A 17,192-nucleotide genomic window follows, 5' to 3' on the forward strand; every position below is an offset into this window, starting at 1 on the left:
AAAACAATGAAACCGAGATGAGTGTGATAAGAGAGCCTGGACGGGTCAGGCCTGGACTCCAGAACCAGGCACCTTATTTGGACTGGACCAGGGTGTCTCATTCGAGAGGTGTTCTGGAAGCACACATTTCACTGAGCGACAACGTCACCATAAGGCATGCAGTATATGGATCATTGAGGGGTTTTAATAACCTCGTGTAATTTAAAACGCTTACTGTGTGTCAAAACCACAAAGGAAAAAAGCTAGCCCAGCGCAGACCAAGTCGCCTTCATCATGGTCCACTGCTAGCATTCGGGGCTTATGAGTCTCAGCTAGAGAGCATCCTGGCTTCTCCAATTGTTTATTAAAAGCGGTTGTTTTGGTCTGATGCTCCACCTGAGAGTAGACTGAGGTGTGTCTCCTGGCTGTCTGGGCTCCCTGTGAGGTAGCTTCCCTCCCTGGGGGGGTGGGGGGGGGGGGGGGGGGGGGGCGTGGAATTAAATCTGACATTCAGATCTTCAGAGTGGGCTGGGACACCCAGAGAGAACACAGTCTTGGATGACCCAGTGTACACACTTCGAAAGGTTAGACTTGTAAATGGAAAACTCCATACCTACCTACCTGCTTGCATGTCTGCCTGTCTCACCATCTCATGTGTATAGTCATTGATGCGTAAAACATTGATCAAATGAATGCCCCACTAAAACAGAGCTGGTTGTTGAGTCCTGTGGTCCCATTGCATTGCTGATTCTGGCATAGATTAGCATAGCCTGTAAAGAATAGATGACATCACTAATACAGGCTATACTAATTAAAGCCAGAATCATCAAATCTGTCTTCAGAATGTCCTCTCTTAGTTGCTGCTCCTTCTCGGCATGGATTCACATGCGAACAAGGACGTGGAGAAGAGATCCAGGGGCTCCCAGAAGGCTAGTTGACACTTAATAACCAGAAATTAAGATAAGCGTTGCTATAGGCAACCATTTCTCCTTCTACCCTTTCTTAATTTGCGAAATAGAAGCCCTTGAAACGAATAGCTTGACATCAGAACGTCAAGTCCTCCCCGGTGGACACTGTGTATCCCAGTTGATAGACTCCGAGACGGAGGGACAGATCTTGATGTCATCACTGGGACAACAAAGGAAACACCAGGACACTTCAACAAAAAGTATGGCATAAAACATTTAAGCTGTGAGCAAGACACATTTCTCAGTTCAAGTAAATCCCAACCCTACAAAATAGGACTTTAACTCCATCTCTGTAACTGGCGCAGAGTTATCGTTTACATCTGCAGCTGTGATCCGTATCTGTGCAGTGATACCTATCATGTGACAAGGTTGTGAATCAGAGTCCAGGCGTCTGTTATCTTGACATCATGCCTGGTTTCCCTCGTCAGGAATGCATAATGAGAAATAGGTGTCATGAAAATTTGATCAAAGACAAACTCCCCATCCTCGGGAGAGACAGGAGCACACTGACTTGGACAGGAATCAATACAGACTATTCACAAGGGGTGGAGTTTGCATTCCTGTGTGTGTGTGTGCGCGTGTGTGTGTGTGTGCAGGTATGTGTGGATAGAGGATAATATTAATTCCTATTAACACTGCTTCCCCACCACAGTGTTTCGATCTGTGTGTGTGTGTGTGTGTGCGTATGCTGTGCATGTGTGACGTCCATGTGTGTAAAGATGAAGGCAGAAAGGCAAACTAATAGAAAGTAAATTAATGGACGAAGTTCAAACTAGTTTCTGCTGACATGCCGAAGCTTCAACATCTAACAGCTCCTGTAATTTATGTTGGCCATCTACCAGTGACTCCTTTCTCATTTGGCTGGGAGCCGTGCCAGGGCAGGGACCGTACACCTCTGACACTTTCCCCCTGTGCAGTGGGAACAGAGGCACAATGTTACCATCCTGCCCTGGCCGTTAGAATCCTGTCTGTCTGTCTATCTGGATGGATGGCTGGATGTCATTCCGCCTGGGGTCAAACAAAGTGGTTTGATCTTTGAAGCTCAAAGGCGTGCTGTAAAGATATTCGTCGATCACTTGTTAGCTGTAACAGGATGTGTGTTGACTGCAGGGCTGTGTGTACGTGAGCAGTATTAAATGCGTGGGTACAGAGTCTGTTTCGTCTGAATTCTTTTCTACATGCAAGCCGACGGCAACATGATTAAATAGACAAAGATTCTGGACAAAGAGCAAACACAGATGTCACTGTGTGTGTGTGTGCGTGTGTACGCGTCTGTGCATGTGTGTGGGGGTCGGCATGATGCATGTGACAGAAGGCATGAAGGTAAGTGTGTGAAAGAGGTCATTGAGGGAAAGAGAGCGGGAGAGGGAGGTGGGATAGAGAGAGGGAGAGAGACACACGTGCGGACAGAGAGGAATGTGAGTTAAGGTAGGAATGGAAGACAAACGGGATGAAGTACATTGTATGTAGAATGGTCTTCCACTCCACCATAGACTGTTGTGTATATGGAAAATAATGATTAAAAGTCCTTTTACCAGCAATGTGAATGTTTATGAGCAAGTGGGACTGTTAGATGCAGCCCTATTTCCATTCAAATGTGTCAATTCCATTATTTCTAGTACAGAGAGGATCTCCTCCCTCTGACTGAAGGATGCTTGACTTTATGATGTCACATCTCTTGGCTGTGACAGGCCAGTCTTCTGTCTGAAGGCCACCACACATCAGGTTGAACGGAGACTGCGGGGACAGCCAAGACAAACAGGTCCTAAAAATATCTGCCTCCGAAAACCTGCCACTCAGGACCCATATTACATTAAATGCTGTAGGTTACATTTGAATACTGCTTTGTTTTATGTTATGTAAATTAAAATGAATGTCACATTCTGATCCTTTTGTTTGTTGTTTAAGTTGTAGCCTGCTGGCACACAGCACATCAAAGTGTGTCTTTCTTTTTTTGTTTTGTTAAATGAATGATGATATGCAGGTGGGAGGGAGAAAAAATTAAAATTATAACTTTTTCTGAAAATTAGAATTCTATAATCATAAAAGAGGGATAGTTAATTTGTATGTTAATTTCTTCACTCCAGGGAGATTCTTTATGCTTCCTATCTGTGTCTGTGCCCAGAAGATATGTGGGAAGGGGCTATTTCCTTCTCACTAGGAAGGCAAAAGGGCTGAGGGGAGTCTGGAACATTCTGATTCTGATGAAGAAATGAAAATTCATTCCACAGTTGTATTCTCACTGAGGATACCTGGTTATATTCATGGTTAATATGTTGAATATGTTTACTTGTAGCCAGTGTGTGTGTTTGTCTGTCTGCCCGTCTATGTTGTACAGTCATGGGATTTGAACCCATCACATGGACAAATGGTGTGCTTATAAATTCATGGATTCACTAGAAAGATTTCTCAGAAGGAGCAAAGGTGAATTGGCTGGTTGACTGTTCTGTTGAGTCCTCTCCCCTACGGAAGCACATTCAAGTGTAATGAATATAATGTGGAAAGGAGAGAGCAGAACTTATGGAGATTAGCTTATGAATAAAGCTTTCACAGTCTCTATAGAATATAGTAAGAGTATGTGGTCCAATCCAGTTTATAAAGTTGAAGTTTTTTTGTCTCTTTTTTGTCTAAATACGCATTTTGTCAAGTTCAGTTTCACCTGACTATCCATGTGGGCACTATGCAAATGTTCCACTAATCAGAAACTACAGTTGTAGGTACACACACATTCACACACACTGCCATGCTTGGGGATGAGTATCACAGTGCAGTGGGGGGGGGGTCCTATTACAAAGCCAGAGTGAAATCCATTAGAAGAATCAACACAGAAAAATCAACAGAGAGCAGTGGAATCACCATGACAATAAGCCATTAATTGTGCATCAATTAGTGTCATTGTACTCTAACAAAAGCGCTCAGGTGTGTTCATCTGTGATAAAATCATCCATTAAAATCCGTTCATCCAGAGTGCTGAAGGACAGGAAAGGCTTCTATGAGACAGGTACTGGAGGCTATTTCAAAACTGCGTTTAACAGGCAAACAGATTTCTCGGACAATACAGAGCGACCATATCAGCGACTGCCCTAAACAATTGAATCATGGGTGATCTTCACCAGGACACACAGTACAGTCTGTCCCATTCAGGAAAGGGTAGCTAGTCAAAGATCTCCCACCTCGTATGGCCCTCTCAGCTCAGGTATGTGTAGGAGATGCTATGATGAACAGACTTCCCACCTTGCTGTGCTCAGCAGCTGAATGAAGCCTGGACTGCAGATCAGAGCCCAGCAGTGAGCCCCTCACTACCCTGCAACCCCAGCTACATAATGATCTAGCAAACATCACAACCTGACCACAGCCAAGGAGGCATCATACTGTGGCAATCCGAGGAAACAAACAGGAGAGTACATAGACGTCTTTGAACAGAACCTTTGTTTTGGTTGGTTGTTGTTCTATTTGTTTGGCCTTCTAGCTGAGGACCAGACACAATAGCCATTGATCATACAATATATCTGATTGCTATTTTAGAGACATAGCGAAATTGCATTCCATTAGCAATATTCTGCTCTTTCTTTTACCAGGTGGCCTCACTCCCTATCAGATGTAAACAAACCAACACACACACACACATACCCACACACACCAAAAGAACACCCTACAGGAGTCATGGACTGTGAGAATAAAACCCTTTATGTTTTCACTGTCTTTCACTGTCACATTCCAGCATCAGTCACTTTCACTGGATGCAGTCCAACTGAGCAGGATTTCATTTTTTTTTTTAAAGGCATCAAAGCTTATTTCTGTACAATGTGCCTTTTGATGGTTTGATAGGGAACAAAATCAACGCTGATTCCAATTCCAAGGTAGTGAAGCGTGGTCTGTAAACTAAAGGCTGGGTAGCTCTGGCTGTCCAGACAGAGCTTCTATTATCAGTGGTATCTGTCATCCTAATACTGCTCTCTACCAGACAACAAAGGTTGTTTACTTTCAAAATGACTTTTACTAATAAATTATAAAATAAATCATGTGAGGTTCTAAGGCGTGAACTGCATGTGAGGCCATTTCATGTACTGCTGGTAGGATGTCTCAAGCAACTCATGAATGTTGGGTTCTCACCAGTGGTGTGAGGGTGAATAGGGTGACTCACCAGTGGTGTGAGGGTGAATAGGGTGACTCACCAGTGGTGTGAGGGTGAATAGGGTGACTCACCAGTGGTGTGAGGGTTCTCCCAGGTGAAGTCATCTCTCATTGGAGTACAGTCCAGCACTCAGGCATCCCAAAGTCACGAGTTCATCTGACTGGTTCATTGTAACCAGAAACTAGAGGAATGAACAGGAGTACACACACACAAACACACACACACACATCCATATCAGACTGTGTAGTGGTTGCCATTGGTGACAAAGCCTGTTGCAGAGCTATGCAGGGTTATTGTCGTTGTAAAACAAAGACATCTGGTTTGAATTCAAATGATATTTTGAAATGCATCACGTGTTGGAAAGTATTTACATTTCCAGATTTACAGCCATGAAATCACCAAAAAAGGTAATTTATGATTCTTGAAAGCATCCCCTGGAAATCTGAAATGCAAATAACCTTTTTTGAATCAACAGTTAACTCGTATGGGATGCTAAAGACCAACATTATCGGAACAAAGAATCTGATAAAATGTTTATTGGATCTTTGCAATATTCTGAAGTCATAAAATTGCCAGACAGTCATATTCCCCAGACCCCTTGCTGTGGATAGCGTGTCATTCAGGGTCAACCATAGAGATGGACAGATCAGATAAAGAGATGGCCAGTTAAATGAACTTGGTTTGCGGGGCTATGCTTTAATAAAAACGAACGTCTCTCATGAGTTTCAACTGCATGCACGGCTCTGGATAATATGGACTTTGAGGGACACATTTTGAACCTGTTGTTTGAAATAGAAAGCACATTCATATGAGTTTAGTTTGTTTCTGTTATCTTCTCTCTGTTCCCCTATTCATTTTTTGCTTTTCTTTGTCTTTCTCTGTCGTTCACTGTCTCCCTATCTCCTCTCTACCTCTATTTCATTTCTCTCTCTCCCTCACTCTCTCATGCACTTGCAGCCTACTCAAGCAAGTGCAAACACATTTTATATGCATATTTGAAAATGTTAGATATGAAGATGTTTGTATAAAAATGCACTCCACCAGCTCTGGTAACAAAACAGACACATTGCCCGCTGTCAGTGGAATGCAGACAGTATGTACAAAAACAATAGTCCTTGATTCAGAATATCAAAGCTAATATCGGTAACAGCGCTCTATTGAATGTACTGTCGTTTCAGACACAAGCTGGCCTTCCAATCAGAGAATTTATGAGCCACGCTTAATTATTTTTCTTTCCCTACCATTTTCAGTGCCAAACACATTGGCAGGTTCATGCTGATCAGATGCCGAATTAACAATAGAAAATGAAATGAAGCCGGCCCCTTTCCCCCTCAATCACTCTGATTATATGAAGGAGAAGCAGTTGCTTTTAAGATGGAAACACATCAAGACAAATGAAATGGCACATTTTTTCTGTTAAATGTGCACAACTTTTTGAAATAAAAAAACATTAAGTTGCCTGAGCATGTTCCGTAAATTGTGATTACAGGTGCGAAATTAGTTTAAGGCAATCAATTCCACAATAATGCCCTCATTTCCAACAAAGTGCGTTCAGTAATATGAACTGAAGAAAAAAAAAGAGTATGGGATTTTTGTGAGGTAGCGCCTTACTGCGCTGGTGTGGGCATGTGTGTGTGTGTGTGTGCTATACAGCAGAAGAAGCTCAGTGGATGATTGTGCAGAGTCAAAACACTGGAGGAGTGTTGTTTGGGCTCTGTCAAGCGTGCCCAGTTAATGGAGTGCAGTCTGATAGCTAAGGACCTCAGACCCCACCACGTTAATTGATGTGTCCCCTGACTCTATGCACCGTTGAGCTCAGCACCACAGTGCTGCCAAGATTCTCTCCAAGCTTCTCTGCGTCGCGTGTGTGTATGTGTGTGTGTGTGTGACCCTGGAAGTAAACCCTTTTTAAGACCCTTTTTTCCCCGTTACCATGACCTGCATTGACATATACTCCGACAACATGGTTTCAAAGTACAAGTCACCGAGACAAAGACAGCCAACAGCAATAACATTACATTGAACTATTACAGTTGGTCAGGAGAAACCTCCACCAGTATATCTGTTTTCGAAATGTGGACATGCTTGGTGTTATGATAGCCATCTCTTAGCTACGGCACTAATTACATCTGGAACTATCAGAGCCGCATGGTCAAGAAACATGTTCCCTAGGGAGACAGTAATTGATTCAGAACCCTGAACCCTGATCCAGCTTGGCAGGGGAGGACGACTCGAGTGAAGGAGAAACAACAGAGCTGGATAAAACCAATTATCCCTCCTGCATTGTAGCATTTGAAAATATTGGGTTAACAGTTGAAATGCCTGACCCTTGGTGATGCTGTACTGTCTGTATAATGGGCTGCTCCCACACTGTCTAGTTCAAGGTCAGAAGAACCAGTGTAGTATTGGTGAATGTGTTTATTGCCTTGCCTCAACCGCAGTTTTCACCCTCATAAGGGCTGGTGTCATGTGCCTTGGCCTTGTTAATCTAGTGCCTACCACTGTGTACGTCTATACATGGCATGGGATTTTTACAGCGCAATTTCAGTCCCAAAATATCAAAACTGCCATAAATTGAAACAACTCAATCCAGAAGTACAAAGTAAAGCTTAAAGGATTGCAGACCATATTGTCTTAGCCTACGTAACCCAGGATAAAGTAGGAGAAACAGAAACAGTGGATGTACTGTAAATCCATAACTCACTGAACTCACTTGATGGAATTCAACCCTGCAGTAAAAACAGCAAACCCTGCAAACACTATCGACTCTGTTCAGCTTAAAAGGCCAAAAACTTGAGTTTGACGAGTTTCTCTTCAGATCCTCGAGGCAATATCATATTCTTAACTTTCTACTTACCTGTTCAAAGGTTCCCCTTTCATCATGCTGTGCCCTACGATGGCATTTCTACCAAAGCTGCTGTTTCTTTCACAATCTTCATAACCTGGTGTACTAACTAACAGGTCACTCAAGTGCAGAGGCACTTGAAGCAGCCAGGGTGTACAGCACATAGGTGTATCACTTAGCCATGGTTGCTATGTTGCTGTTTGATGCAACAGTTGCCTCCCAAGATAAACACAACAGGAACATCCTGTTACAGAAATGTCATCTTAACAAAACGCGTCATGTCACAGTGATTTATGATCTAACACAATAAACCATTTCAAATATGAAAAATACAGGCTCATTATAAGCTATGGTATGAGGTAAGCTTCTCTCTATTTGAAGTCTCACAACTGTGCCTTCAAGGGACATATTCATGTCTCACAAACAGCAGAAACGTGCTAGGATGACAAAAATGGCTCCCACATGCTTTTACCAATCAACCTCTTTTAGGGGAATTGACTCGTTAAACACCTGACAACGTGAGCACCTACCTACATAAATGGAGTATGTCTGTGTTTAACAGCCCTGGGCTCACAGCAGGTCTACACACACAGAACTCCCCTGCTTTAATGGAGATGGAGCACATAGTGAATGCAGCCAAATTAGAATGTCCAGCACATCTGAATTTCTCATCCAGTGCGACCAGAAAAGTGCAATTAAACGCCTCCTTGAATGCTAAGATCTGGGTCTGCTGTGAGCAAAAGCCAATGACTGATTGCGATTTCTTTCCATAATCTACATTTTCTCTAATTGAGTTCAAAACCAAGACCGCAGTTCCATGAGAAAGTACCAACCTCCAGATAAAGAGGTCAGTCCCTTAGCAGCATTATTCAGCATGAAGGCAAGATCAATTTTTACAATCTCTTTCATTTCCCCTCTTTCTCACACACACAGACACATCGTCACACAGACAAATGAACAGAGGAAGGGATGCACACACATGCTCTCTGTATGGCATTATCTTCATTCATAATTATCTGTGCGATGAAGAAGGCACCACCTTTCAGTTAGTTAGTAAGCCCACGTCCACCCAGTCAACAGGAAACTAGTCTCCCACCCGCTAGTTACAGTAATATTTGGCACATAAACCTAAACGTTGCATAAATCCAATCCCTGCTTTAGCGTATTCTGATAAAGAGAACTAATTCTCATTGAAATTCACAAAGAGTTGGGCTCTGGACTTCGTCTGTGTACAAGCAATAGGTATTGAATGCTAGGTGTCCATACTATACCTAAAGCATACCATTGGAAGTGGTCAGATATCCCCCTAAGCAACAGTGACATTCTGAGAGGATTACTAAAGCAGCATGTTTAGCTTTCCAGACGTGCACTAAAGCGGCTTTCCTCTTTGGATGCAGGCAGGAGAGTTCCTATAGGCTAGTGAGACTCTTAGGAACTCATCTAGTAGAAAATGAGTCTCTCCATAGATATATAGACATATATAATGATATACAGTCTATATATTTATTTCTCTCTTTCTTTCTCTCTCGCTTTCTCTCTATATATATATATTCACACCTCTAGAATCGGTCTTTAACAGAGTCTTAGGTTGTCAGTTTAAGAAAGCATATGCTCAAATTCTATACTGCAAATGTATAATTATATAATATATAAATATACTGCAGATCTTTTTAAATATTGTGAAATACATTTTGGGCTTATGTACAATGAATGTATTTTAATAGTAGTTTAAAAGTAGTTTACAGTTGGTAGAAAGGATTTTGGTCAAGCTTGATACAGTGAATGTTGATTCAACTCCATTAGGCAGAGATGCCACCTGTAGTTTTATGACACCTAAGTGTGTGCCCTTGATAAGCCATGAACAAGCTCCTTTATTCATACCATAATCTCAAGTACATTTACATTTACATTTATTCATTTAGCAGACGCTTTTATCCAAAGCGACTTCCAAGAGAGAGCTTTACATTTACAAGTGCATAGGTCACTGATCATAACAACGAGATAGCCACAAAACATTGCGAGTAGCCAAAACAAGTAGCAACCTTTCACTTTTTTAAGGAAATCCTAAGTGCCTGTCGGTGTTCCTAAAATGATCAAACCATAACTAAATGAATGTGTTGCACAACTCTTGGAGTTGTAACTCTCAAACTGGTTCTTGTGTGATCAGTTCAAGTTCATTTGTTTCAAATGGGGTTTGGGAAGAAGAAAGCCATATTTGGAAAGATAAAAGTATGGAACATGAGTGGTTAAGACTAAATATGGTGCAGCTCATTTGCTTCTGTGGACTATTACCAGGATCCTATTTGTTGTCTAGAAGTATATCTGCCAATAGCTGCTCCAGTTACAATTCAATATAGAGAAAATAGTCCTGATTGGACACTATGTAAAAGTTTCCTTGTGTACCTTGTGAAAGATAATGTCTCTCTCTCTCTCTCTTGATCTCTTCTCTCTCTCTCCTTCCAATTCATACACACACACACACACACACCAACAACAAGTGCATAAAGGCACAATAAAAACAAGCCTAACTTGATCAACAAACCAAGATTCTGGGTCAAGTAAAAGCACAATTTCCAATACATCTATATTAGCTGTTTTAAGTGGTTATTATATTTTTTTCTTTTGAACATTTATCTACAGTGTATTTACAGTTGATCATGTACTGATGAAAAGTATAAGAAGTGTTGAGACAGAGTCAAACAGACTGAAGTGCAAGTCTGTTATTACAGTAACTGAACACATGCCAGATCGGTCCCATTTCTCACACCTTTCCATGTATAAACAGGAGTATTTAAACTGAAGACAGACAGACAGAGAGCAAGAAAGAAGGGGAGGAGGTAAGAGAGTGAGTCTGGGTAAAAGGGAGAAAGGGAGAAAGAACGAGACAGGTGGATAGAGAGAGAGAGAAGGAGGGAGAGAGAGAGAGAGAGAGACAGATAGAGAGAGAGAGAGAGAGAGAGAGAGAGAGAGAGAGAGAGAGAGAGAGAGAGAGAGAGAGAGAGAGAGAGAGAGAGACAGAGAGACAGCGAGAGATAGGGACATATAGACAGATAAGAGAGAGATGAGGTGGAGAAAAATGTTCCAGGGTGAAGCATGTTTACATTTGAATACCTCACACTTTCTGTGAACTGTATGTAGGGATCTATTATCCAAGTCTGACTTTGCCACTTTGCCTCAGGTGGCAAGTCACCCGGCTGTCAGAGAACACCACTGATAACCTGAATTTAAACACGGAACACATTTAGTTGATGCCTCCCTGGGTTTGAAAAAATGTCTGTAGGAATTAAGAGGCATTGTGAATTGCAGTGAGGGTGAGCTGGGGAAGCTCTGTTCTGGAGATCTGAATAGGCCCTGCATATGGGGCTGTCAGAAGAGGACAGGTGAATATGGGCTGAGGCCAGCCTTTCCTCAGTTGGAGGTGAAATCTACAGTAGTGTGAGATATTTCATACTACACTGCACACATCCAAGACATGCTGTAGCCTACCATTGTGTAGCTTTTTTAAATCTTCAGCACAATACAATGTATCAGTTGATCTCAGAAGTGTGACGTCTTCACAACAGCACAAGAGGGTGATTTATCTGTTGCAATAGATGAGGAGATATTTTAGAATAGAAAAATAGAAGATGCTTTATTCATCCCCACAGGGAAATTCGAGTTTACTGGTGTACCATCATTTGACTACTAATGCCCTGGGTGATGTGGGTTCAAATGACATAACAATGTCAGCCCATATCTCCTGTTCTATCCATCTCTTGTTCCCCTCCCAGGAGGCTTAGTGGTGACCACTCATTACAGCCATCAGTATCATTGTCCAGCTCATGCAACGCAGATGGGATAAATCAGTACTGTCATCCAAACAAAGACGAGATTATTTGCATATGGCGATCAATGTGTGTGCTAATAAAAGAAATCCTTAAATTGGACGCTGACAATAGCCTATAAATCAAATTGCAGCTTGACACAAAGTAATAGAATATAGAAGCAACAGAATTATCCAATAATCTATGAAATAGCAGTTGAATCTTATAGTGACTTTTAGTCATTATATTACCGTGCGAGTTCACCAGAGGTCTATCCAACTACGACGAGAGGCGAGAGATTTCTCAATTGAAGGGATGCTGGCCGAACAGAGACAACGGTTCTGTGTGCAAATACGTTTTTCAGAACTTAAGTAACATCATTGCAGATTAATGTCCATACCTTTAGATGAGAAAACGCACTATTATAACCAAGTCTTCTACGAAAATGTGAATCTTATTCAATTTATCAAGACAGAATACAATACAAAATGTGATACAATTTAGTGTTCAATGAGTTAACCTTTTTTAATTATGTAAGTGTTCATTGCATTTATGTTCAAAATAAAAAATATTGAATAGATTTAAATAGCGTGGACTACAACAGGGAAATAATAAAAACCTTGATTAAATAAAATACAAATTCCCCTTACCATTTTTGAGTAAAAGCTGAAATTAAATAGTCAAAGAAGACGTCAAACAGTATTTTGTAGAAACATCAAAAACTCAGCTCCGTTGACCTGGTGAATCCACTTCCAAGAAGATATCCCGACTATACACACCTTCTACTGTACCCTAAATGCCTGCGTAGAATTTTAAAAATTCCTTCTGGAAAACGAGTAGCGCAACAAACGGAAGCGCAACAGAAAACTCCCAACACTTGCGCTTGAGCGATGATTTGATTCACCGCTGGATCTGCCAACAGCGCCTGCGATACGGTCTTCTATCGGCCCAGGGTTGATTGGACACTGGGGTGGTGACGTAACACAGCAGGTGGCACTATGCCCCTGTGATCTAAACCTCAAACGGACCAGTAGACCGCCAGCAGTCTACTGAACTCATGTCCTCAGCGCTTTCTTCGTCCAATATTCTCCATCTATCTTGATTTTGGTAAATATTAAGTCATATTTTAAGTGATAAAAGTAGAGTGTATATTGTGGTTTCAAGACAGTGTGTGCTTCATGCTCCAAAACTATCTGCTCGAAAGCAAGTTAGTGAGCCACAAATCTGAAATAAATTTCCCTTCTATCATGTTCACCGTCTCTTTCTCTGTCTTTCAGCGCTGCAGCACTTACTCAATGAAAAGTTTGGAGCTCCGTGATTCACTCTCCGGTGTTTTCCCTGCACTGCTGGTGCCCCCTCCCGTTACGCGTCAAGTGCGCACTTTAAGGACAACTGCAGCTCGGCGCTTTGATGGCAGCATATCTACTGCGGGGGCGCCCGCAGCCATTGCAAATTGTCGGTAAAACGTTTATTTGTATTTATTTATCTATCAACAGGGCTTTTAATTAAATACTATGATTTGAGTAAACTGCTCACACTGATCACTTAAAACACATATGAATAAGACATCTGATTTTGGGTCACTATTATGTATATTATACTTAGGAATTGACAGCAATTGGCCTAGAGTAGTACGATTAGAGCAGAAGACTGAAAGAACATCTCCCCACCTCACTTCAAGTTCAAGTCTTTTACTGTTAGATGCACAGAACAACACAGGGTCAGACTGGGCACTGAAATTCTTTGGACAAGACAACACAAAGCAACCTGGCATAACATGACATATAAGTACATGACATATAAGTACTTATCATAGGTTACACCTATGATAAGCTAACATATCAAATAATAAACCTCCTAAATATACAAAATAATATACAATACAGTATACTAAACCTGTAATACACATAATATCCTATACAAACCTTATAACCTATACTAACCTAGAGACAAGTAGGGTACGATTAGTGCAATATTGTTGATTGTGCAACCAGTAGCTGAAAGTGCAACCAGTAGCTGGAAGTGCAACCAGTAACTGAAGTGACAGTGTGTAAAGTGAATGAGCGAAGCTAGTTCAGGCATGGCACTTGGGCAGCACGCATCATATCACCCATTGCCGTGTTCTTAGCCCATAGGCTTAGCTCGATAGGCGGCGCTATAAAGTCGCACACATGCGCGCACACGCATCCTCGATTACCTTAGTGTTCTACGCTGCTGCCACCCACCACCATCCCCTTCTCCCCCATGTTGTCTGTCTCTTCTCCCCGTTGGGGGATTTCACTGGTTGCTCCCTGCCTCATGTCATGCATGTTGCAGTGAAGGCAGGGAGAGCTTCCCAATGTACATACATTCTGCCAAAGTTAATCTCATCTATATGAATAAATGGTGAAATCAATCATGTGAGTGTCTTGACTGAACTAGTGTGAGTGTCGACAGTGTATCAATGTCCATATCAATGTTCATTCAGAAGCCTGATGGCCCTTGGAAAGAAACTGTAGTCCAGTCTGCATGTGTGAGACCGAATGCTTCGTTATCGCCTGCCAGAAGGCAACAGGGTAAAAAGACTGAAGGATGGGTGGTAACAGTCTCTTAGAATCTTGCCAGCTTTCCTGAGGCATCGTGTGTGGTATGTTTCCTTTAGGGCTGGGAGCTTCCTGCCGATGATGAACTCAGGGGGAGTCAGATGGCTGAGCGGTTAGGGAATCGGGCTAGTAATCTGAAGGTTGCCAGTTCACTTCCCGGCCGTGCCAAATGACGTTGTGTCCTTGGGCAAGGCACTTCACCTTACTTGCCTCGGGGGAATGTCCCTGTACTTACTGTAAGTCGCTCTGGAAAAGAAATGACTCTCTAAATGACTAAATGTAAATGTAACTCAGCAGACCGGACCAAACTACGTAGGGCTTTGCGGCCCCTATCTGTGCAGCTCCCATACCACACTGTGATGCAACCAGTCAGTATGCTCTCCGTAGTGCATCTGTAGAAGTTAGTGAGGAGGACTGAGTCCATGCCAAACTTCTTCAGTCTCCTCAAGAAGAAGAGGCGTTTCCGGGCCTCTTTGACCACCTTGTCTATGTGAGCAGACCAGGTGAGATCATTGCTAATGTTCACCCCGAGGAACCTGAAGCAGCTGACCTTTTCCACTTCGGATCCGTTGATGTGTAGGGGTGCATGCTCCTCCTCCTGCCGCCTCCTAGGGTCCACAATCATCTCCTTAGTCTTGCTGACGTTGAGAGAGAGGTTATTGTCCTGACACCATGATGTCAGGGTATCAACCTCCTCTCTGTAGGCTGACTCGTGACTGTCAGAGATGAGGCCCACAATGGTTGTGTCGTCAGCAAACTTAACAAGGAGGTTGGAGCTGTGCGTTGCCACACAGTCATGAGAGAACTAGGAGAACAGGAGAGGGCTGAGCACACAGCCCTGGGGGGTGCCTGTGTTGGTGATCAGTGTGGATGAGGTGCGGTCACCGATTCTCACCACCTGTGGCCTCCCCGTCAGGAAGTTGAAGATCCACTTGCAGATGGAGGTGCTTAGTCCCAGGTCCACAAGCTTGGAGACAAGTCTGGAGGGGATAATGGTGTTGAATGCTGAGCTATAGTCAATGAACAGCATCCTCACATACGTATTCCCTTTGTCCAGGTGGGAGAGAGCGGTGTGCATTGTCAGGGCAATGGCATCGTCTGTAGACCTGTTGGACCGGTATGCAACCTGAAGCCCCTCTTAAATCACACACCTCCCTGATCTTAGATTGTTTGTGTGTGTCTGTGTGTGTCCTGTAAGAGCTCTGAACTAAAATAAATTCCCATGTCTTCGTTGTCATAGTGACTATTGCCAGACAAGTGATGTCTGAGAACCCAATGTAACAGATCTTGGTTCCCAGTCCCACCACATGACTGAGACACACACACAAACCCACACACACACTCTTGCATGCACACATCCTCATGTTGAACCTCATTAGTATAACCACTTTATAGTAATTATGGAAAGATTTGGCACTTAAGAGTGTAGCATCTCTAACCAGCTAACACAGACGCCTTTCTCCACCTCCAGAAGTCGTCGCTGTTCATCCTGGCTGACCCATCAGCTCAGCGCCTGGTCCTCTCTCCCATCGCTGACATCTCTCCCATTTCTCCCAGCTCTCCCATCTCTCCTAGCTCTACCATCTCTCCCATCTCTCCCTCCCATCTCTCAAATCTCTCCCAGCTCTCCCATCTCTCCCTCCCATCTCTCACATCTCTCCCAGCTCTCCCATCTCTCCCTCCCATCTCTCCTATCTCTCCTATCTCTCCTATCTCTCCCATCTCTCCCAGCTCTCCCATCTCTCCCAGCTCTCCCATCTCTCCCAGCTCTCCCATCTCTCCCATCTCTCCCAGCTCTCCCATCTCTCCCTCCCATCTCTCCTATCTCTCCTATCTCTCCTATCTCTCCCATCTCTCCCTCCTATCTCTCCCATCTCTCCCAGCTCTCCCATCTCTCCCATCTCTCCCTCCTATCTCTCCCAGCTCTCCCAGCTCTCCTAGCTCTCCCAGCTAGCGTTAATGTTCATGGTTGAATCCATGGTGTCAACCTCATCTGTTTGATCACACTGTGAGTAGCATAAACTGAGGTCTGACATTTAATCACATGGCCTATTTGACTGCTGTATAGGCTGCAAGGTTTTTTTTGTAATATTTGGGGTACAGACTACTTGATTAATCACGCCAAGTAACATTTAATTAATCCATCAACCCTGAAAATGCCCACCATGAGGCAATCAAAGGTACCTTAATTACTTTCAAATATGGTTTCCATGCAATTTTCCTTGGTTTTCCTCAATGTCGCTCTAAGCTCCTCTACCATAGTTCTGGTTTAGAGTTCTCACTCTCCACAGACTACAGGCTGAAACACAACAAACCTGGTCCCAGCTGAGCAAACCGATTATGGTCCGGAAAGTACTCTGCATGGACTTTTGGGGCTACCGTAGATCATAGACCCCACATCCTCCCAGGCTTGATTATTTACCCTCCTGCTCTCTGATAACAAACCTCTGCACAACAACCATCCATCACACGCTAATCTATGGCATCTCCATGGATGGTCTGTAAGCTTAGATGTGATCCAGAACTTCAGTGATAAATCAAACATGTCACCAAATGCATGTTTCTTTTGTAATACCATTTCATGTATTTTTATTGAAGCAGTAAAATGGACCTAATATTTTTGGGTAGTACCAGCAGATAAGTCCAGGGCTGAATTTCCTTCCCAATACACTTGCCTGCCTGTAAGAATATTTTAGGGATCTTTAGTATTTTTTCTGTAATGAAGTGTCTTACCATAAATTCTACTGATGGCCTACTGAACTTTTACAGTAGGCCTAATGTTGTGATTTTCGACATTTACTTCCTAGAACTAATTTAGTTTGTCAGTGACTTCGACTATATAACTTTTTTTTGATGGCAATGTCTAAGCTCACTAAGCAA

At 42.9% G+C, this 17,192-nt stretch overlaps 2 protein-coding genes across 3 annotated transcripts in view; one reads left to right on the forward strand and one right to left on the reverse strand.

Moving 5' to 3' along the window:
• Positions 1-12,623, reverse strand: part of chrm3b (cholinergic receptor, muscarinic 3b) — a 29,395-nt gene extending 16,772 nt beyond the window's left edge. Inside the window, exons 1-3 of one of the 2 annotated variants that reach the window (XM_062474340.1) lie at positions 12,381-12,623; positions 11,982-12,071; positions 5,154-5,263 (exon numbers count right to left, since the gene is read on the reverse strand). The gene's annotated coding sequence lies outside the window, so the exon portion shown is untranslated. Of the gene's footprint in view, positions 1-5,060; positions 5,077-5,153; positions 5,264-11,981; positions 12,072-12,380 lie in introns of those variants that run through there. The other variant, XM_062474341.1, reaches the window with a different exon arrangement.
• rgs7b (regulator of G protein signaling 7b) overlaps positions 1-17,192 on the forward strand; it is a 183,524-nt gene that overhangs the window by 85,401 nt on the left and 80,931 nt on the right. The window lies entirely within an intron of this gene.

The sequence above is a fragment of the Osmerus eperlanus genome, chromosome 12 (genome assembly GCF_963692335.1).
Source record: "Osmerus eperlanus chromosome 12, fOsmEpe2.1, whole genome shotgun sequence".
Lineage (NCBI taxonomy): Eukaryota > Metazoa > Chordata > Actinopteri > Osmeriformes > Osmeridae > Osmerus > Osmerus eperlanus.